Below are 6,437 nucleotides of genomic sequence, written 5' to 3'. Positions count from 1 at the left end.
TACTAACACTACTAGAAAACTTGTTATTACAGGCAAAAATTTCTGACGGATTTTATCCCACGGAAATACAGACGAAATTTCAGAAAATTTTTTTGTCGGAAAACAAAAAAAATGGATTAGTATAAATTACAGACGAAAAAGAGAATCCGTTGATAATTCCGTTGAAAAAATTATTTTTTTTCCGTAGGAAATGGTTACAGACAGAAAATTCGTCTGTAATTAAATAAGCAAAACGCTGCGTTTTATTAAATTATTATAGATGAAAAATCCGTCTGTAATTTAAATTTTTCGTCGGAAAATATTAATGTAAACTTAACCTATCCCTTTTCTCTCTCCGTGGCAGCCCCCATTCAAACTGTGTTTCGTGCTCCATTCACAAATCAAACACGAGCTTCTTCCTCTCTCCCAGGCATGAGCTACTTCTTCTCTCCGTGGCTGCTACTTCTGCTTCTTCCGCCGCGGCCATTGCCGTTGCTGCTGCCGCCACCGCTTGCATCACACAATCTCTCTCTGTCATCCCTTGCGTCCTACGAGATCCCTCCGCCGCCGCTCTCGTCGCGTCTACTCCCATCATCGGAGAGCTCTCTCTGCTGCCGCTCTTATCGCGTCTGCTCCCTCTGGCACCTCTTCCATCTAATCTCATCTCACTTTCTCAGTTCTTCTCGTAACCATCTCAAATTTTAGGTATATATATCCTAATTTTGTGATTCTGTTCTTCGTGATAAACCTTAGGGCTCAATTTTTCTGTGCCAGTTTTAGGTTTATCATACTCTACTTTTGTGCTTCGTTCGAATCTGCGGGTTTACTCTGATTTTGATGATTTTTTTTGCAGTTGAAGCTTTTCGTTTGAATCATTTGCTTGGACGAACATTGAATCTGTTATGTTCTGCTCTGTTCAAGTAGCTTATGGCTTGTGAATTCATGTATTCTATATTTCTATTTGACCTTGTTCGCTAACTTCGTGTTCATTTTTGCTGAATATGTCCTTTTCAATTTTGTGTGATGGATGATTAAATATATAAACATAATTGTCACTTTGATTTTATTAGCATTAAATTCGATTGGCTTCGCAGTGAAAGCTGCCTGTGATATCTAGTGATTGTGTTTATACTTGACTCTTTTACTATGCTCTTCTTAAAAGGGAAACTAGGGTTCTTTCTTTCTGTTCTTTCATCAATTGCATGAATCTGGTCATATATAGTAATGCTTTCTTGCTAATCAAAATAGTAATTTTTGCTAATTTTGGAATTTGATATTGCTGACCTTTGTTATTAGAAGGATTGCCACTACTTGTCCTTTTCAGGAAAAAATTGAGTAGTCATGCGAATATTACCTGAAAATTTTGATGAAAAAATTGAGTAGTCATGCCACTACTTGTCCTTTGTTTTTTCCTCACGTATTCTATGCTTAGTGGCAGAATTCATAGTGTTCTAGATAGATATCAAGCATTCTTTCTCTCATCAGCTAACATAATGATAAGTTGTTGGTTTGTTTCTTGCAAGATAAGCAATTGTAGCTTCTTTACAAAATCATTTGGTATAATTTTTGTACTTATATGTTTAAATTCTTAGAAAAGTAGGTGAACTACAACAATTATTGTTGTAATCTAAAGTTTGTTTCAACTTTTTTACTGTTATTTTTAACGCTATTCATTCACATTAGAAAAACCACTTGTAATCTAAAGTTTTGCGTTAATATGGAGTGATATTTATAGCAAAGCTACATCTTTCCATTTCTTTAATACATTAATAGCTGTGATGTACTTTTACCTTTTAAGAATATCATCCTTCTTAAATTTGTCTATGACTCTATGCACATTATACATGTATAGGGCAATATTGCAGTGTTCTTATTATTGTTCTTTTTTACATGCAGAATTTTTATATGATTGGAAGAGACAAAAGCAGAACCTCATGTAGGGTCTTGAAGATTGACAGATTGGATCCAACGGAACTAAACATCACTGAAGATTTGACAGTGTACTCAGAAATTAAGTGTTGTGACCTTCTAAAGCGCATACACGAAGGAAACAAGTCAACAGGGGGACTGAAGTTTGTTACAACTTGTTATGGAATCATTGGTAATTGAATCTTCTATCATCTTCTTCATATGAACAAAATTGTTATTATGGTCTTGTGTCCCAAAATACTGGCTATAATAATTAAGGGTTCCGTCATCTTATTATATTTTTTTATCTAGGATTTGTCAAATTTCTTGAGCCATACTACATGCTTCTCATAACAAAGCGAAGGAAATTGGCACAATATAATAATCCATCTTATTAATAGTTCATCTTATTAATGGGCTTTACTTTTCTTCTCTTGTGACTTAGATACAAGAAGCTTCTATGCAGTGTGGATCTACGAAGGACTTCTTTTTCAGCTACTCATATAATGTCATGTTTAGTCTTCAAAGAAACTTAACCGATCATAATACAACAGAACAGTCACTTTACGAAACACTGTTTGTTTGGAATGAGTTTTTGACTCGTGGAGTCAGGAATAATCTCCAGAATGCTTCCTGGACAGTTGCCTTAGTTTATGGCTTTTTTAAACAGGTACGTAACAAACTCCCCTTTTAGCTAATGGATATGTTTAGTTTTTATCTTCTATATATTAACTTCGTTGTACTTTATCAACAATATTAATTTCATTTGAAATGTCTAATTTTTACCATATGTAACTTTGTATATGCTATTGCTGGCATTTTATGTGATAGAGTTAATGTTGCAATAATTAAACCATAGATTAGTAGTATTCATACAAAATATGAGTTTATATGAGTTCTTTCTATTTCTGGCAGGGATTTTCACTTGACTATCATTGCTAGACGCTCGCGGCATTATGCTGGGACAAGGTTTGTACTTTTTCGATCCTTTATATGAGTTTGTCACATGATAAAGCTACATTATGTTTCACTTCTTTACACTTGCAGTCCTTGAAGATATACATCTGCTTTTGTTTACATTTTAATTTTGCTAATTGAGGTTTTTTCTTCTGCCAAGTACTTCAATCCATGAAATTCATGTAAATGAGTGATTTATCACCCAGAAACTTGGTATTTTTCTACAAATTTTGGCATTTTATCTTACTTATTTCTTGACATATTCCTTGCTTGCTATATCTTCTGATGCAGATATCTGAAACGAGGAGTGAATGAAAAGGGAAGAGTAGCTAATGATGTTGAGACAGAGTAGATAGTCTTTGCAGATGCTCGTGATGGATGCCCGATGAAAATAAGTTTCGTGGTGCAGATCCAGGGTTCAATCCCTCTGTTCTGGTCTCAAGAAGCCTCTCCATTGAACATAAAACCTGACATTATATGTATGATGTGGAAGCAACTATTCTCTGCTTGTTATGTAATTTTTTCTGAGAGCTTTTTTGCTTCTTTTTTCTTTTTCTAGTATCAAAGAAGGACAACACCTTTGAAGCCACAAGGCTTCATTTTGAAAATCTTGTTAAGAGATATGGAAATCCAATTATCATATTGAACTTGATTAAGGTAGGCAGCTTCCCATTTCTAATGAACAGTTAAGAATATTGAATTTCTCGATTGTATCTAACCTCTAAACTAGAATGTTTTCTGATTTTCATTTTTTTTTGTTCAAGACACATGAGAAGAAGCCACGAGAAACTATTCTGTGAGCCGAGTTTGCTAATGTTGTTAGGTCTATCAACAAAAATATGAAAGGGAAAAATCGACTGAGGTTCCTCCATTGGGATTTGCATCGACACTCGAGACGGTAACTTGCTCTTCCCTTCAACCGTTTCAATTTTTTATTCTTGGGTGTTATTTTGACTTTATTAGATCAGTTACTTCAACAGCAAAGCTACTAATGTGTTGACTCAACTGGGGAAAGTGGCTGCATATGCGTTGAAGCTGACTGGCGTCTTCTACTGTTCCCTGACACCAAACTTGACACCAGAGGGACTGTTCCAATATTCCTTCACTGGGTATGTTCTATAGCAGCACTTTGGATGCTGTTTGCTGATGTATTTTCCCATTGAATTACTTTTTATATATTTTGATGATTTATTAGATGATCTTTGTATTAAGCAATAACCAGGAATTATATTGCATAGACTGCTCGGATTTTTTGAACAATAACCAGGATGCTTCAATGGATGAATGGCTCGAGGTCTGTATCAATGCCGTATACAACAATATTGGATTCCATGTCTCCTGAAGCATTTTTAATGCATGCTCTAGGAAAATTTATAGCCAACTTTTTTTTCATTTATAACATTTTCTAGAAGTTACATAAAAAATCAGAAATCAGTTGCTGTGAGTGTTCCTGTAGAACAAATTAAATGTGCTTCAAGAGTATGCAAGCATCTCTCTCTCTCTCTCTCTCTCTCTCTCTCTCTCTCTCTCTCTTTTTTAATTCTATTTTAAACTTGTGTTTTTGTTATCCTCCTTCACTTTTTCTTAATCCTATAAAACATTGCTAGGCTTCTGAAATCTGTCCATGTCCTATTTTTTGACACTAGGGAACTGCAAATGCTCAGTCCAATGCAAACAAATCAAAGAAGAAGAAGTAGATGAACAAATACTTTCAAGTTTCAGCCATACAAGAGTCTGTCATGGAGTGAAAAATCATGTAACTCAGATTAGATTGGAGAGTTTTAAACTTTAAAGAGAGCATGAGAAAATAGTTTTAAAATTTAGGCTGAAAGTTCTGCCCTTCTTTGTTGTAGTTTAAAAGAAATTTTAGGGTATCTTTTTATTGAGACAGTGAGATATTGAATAATGGTGTTAAAAAATAACATCCAATTTTATAGGTATCATGTAATGAATATTATGTTTATTTATGTGATTTTTGGCTTTCTTTTTTTCAATTTACAGTGTGTTTTATGGAGTAAATTTAGAAAACAAATCTAAAGTATTTATTTTGTAATGGAAAAATTAAAAAAAAATTCTATTTTACCTTACTGACGGATTTACAGACGGATTTTCTGTCTGTATTCAGAGTGTGCGATGATTTTTCAAAATTTAAATTACAGATGAAAAATCTGTCAGAAAATGTACTACCAATTACCGACAAAAAATCTGTCAAAAAATCCGTCTGTAATTACAGACGGAAAATCTGTCTGTAATTACAGACGGAAAATCCGTTGAAAAGTTCGTCGGCTCAGGGAAATGGATGGAGAATTTACAGAGGGAAAATCCGTCGGTAACTAGTAAAAATCCGTCTATAATTCTCCGACAGAAAAAAATTCGTCGGTAAATAATTTCCGATGGGGCTTTTACAGAGGGACAAAATCCGTCAGTAATTTCGTCAGTAACCAAAAATCCGTCTATAATAAAAACTAAATCCGTCTGTAAATCTGTATGTATTAATCTATTTTCTAGTTGTGTAATTATCAATTATTATAATATAATTGTTAATTATACATAATTAGCATTTATACGATAGCCAAACATGCTGATGTGGCGGATTCTGGTATTAATATACTTACCTTTCTCTTCTATCTTTTATTTTTGGAAAATATTAATTTTAAATAATTATATTTGTTAGCATTTAATAATTAATTATAATAAGATTTGTCAATAATCATAATATTTTATATTATATATTTTTAATAATTGTAACGATTTTTTCATATATTTCCATGAGTACTATATATAGTGTTTCATTTATCATTCTCATGAATATAAATTCTAGAACCAAAGTTTGTTTTGTTTTTTTTTTATTTTATTTTCTTAACTATTTCATACAATAATAATTTGTTTTAATCTAAATTGATCTTTTTAAAGTATAAATTAGAATTTGATCGTTTTTTATATAAAGTCAACCTTATTTTTATTTTTTAAATTATATAATGAGTGTTCTTACTCAATTTGTTTTTTTTTTCCTTATAATAGAATTGTATTTTACTGACATCATTTACAATACTTCACATACATCATGTTTCATCTTAGAGTTGTTTTATTGATTCAAGTGTAGTGCTAATTATATAGATATAAGAGTTCAGCATAGTAAAGGAAGTGAACTTCATTTTGTTAAAGGATGGTTGGATCTTCTTATATACTATAACCAATCTAATAGAATGTAGGTGAAGTTATCTTTCGTATGGAAGCTGACACTACAAAAAAAATGCTAAATACTACCGGATTTATCGTTAGATTTAGTATCGGACATTAGCCACAAGTTTACCGGCGGATTTGGCAATAAATTCATCAAGTAAACAAATTACCGTCGAATTTAGTTTTTCGATGGTAAATTTTCTAGTAATAATTTGAGGGAAAAAAATTGGTGTGATCATTACCATGGGCTTTAAATCCGCTGCTAATCTGAATTAGTGCAACGCTGCATTTTGGTCATTCGCAAAGTATTACCATTAGATTTATTCGTCGGTAAATCCGACAGAAATCTTGTCCTAAATTCGAATCGCAAACCTCTTCCCCTTCATTTCGAAATTTCATTTTCTCTCTCT

At 32.7% G+C, this 6,437-nt stretch overlaps 1 pseudogene; it reads left to right on the top strand.

The window, feature by feature from the left end:
• Positions 1 to 1,713: 1,713 nt before the first annotated feature.
• On the top strand, positions 1,714 to 4,016 carry LOC107479727 (phosphoinositide phosphatase SAC2-like; annotated as a pseudogene).
• Positions 4,017 to 6,437: the final 2,421 nt, after the last annotated feature.

The sequence above is a fragment of the Arachis duranensis genome, chromosome 3 (genome assembly GCF_000817695.3).
Source record: "Arachis duranensis cultivar V14167 chromosome 3, aradu.V14167.gnm2.J7QH, whole genome shotgun sequence".
Taxonomy (NCBI): domain Eukaryota; kingdom Viridiplantae; phylum Streptophyta; class Magnoliopsida; order Fabales; family Fabaceae; genus Arachis; species Arachis duranensis.
Note: the sequence above shows the minus strand (reverse complement) of the source record. Positions and strands in the feature narration are given on the sequence as shown.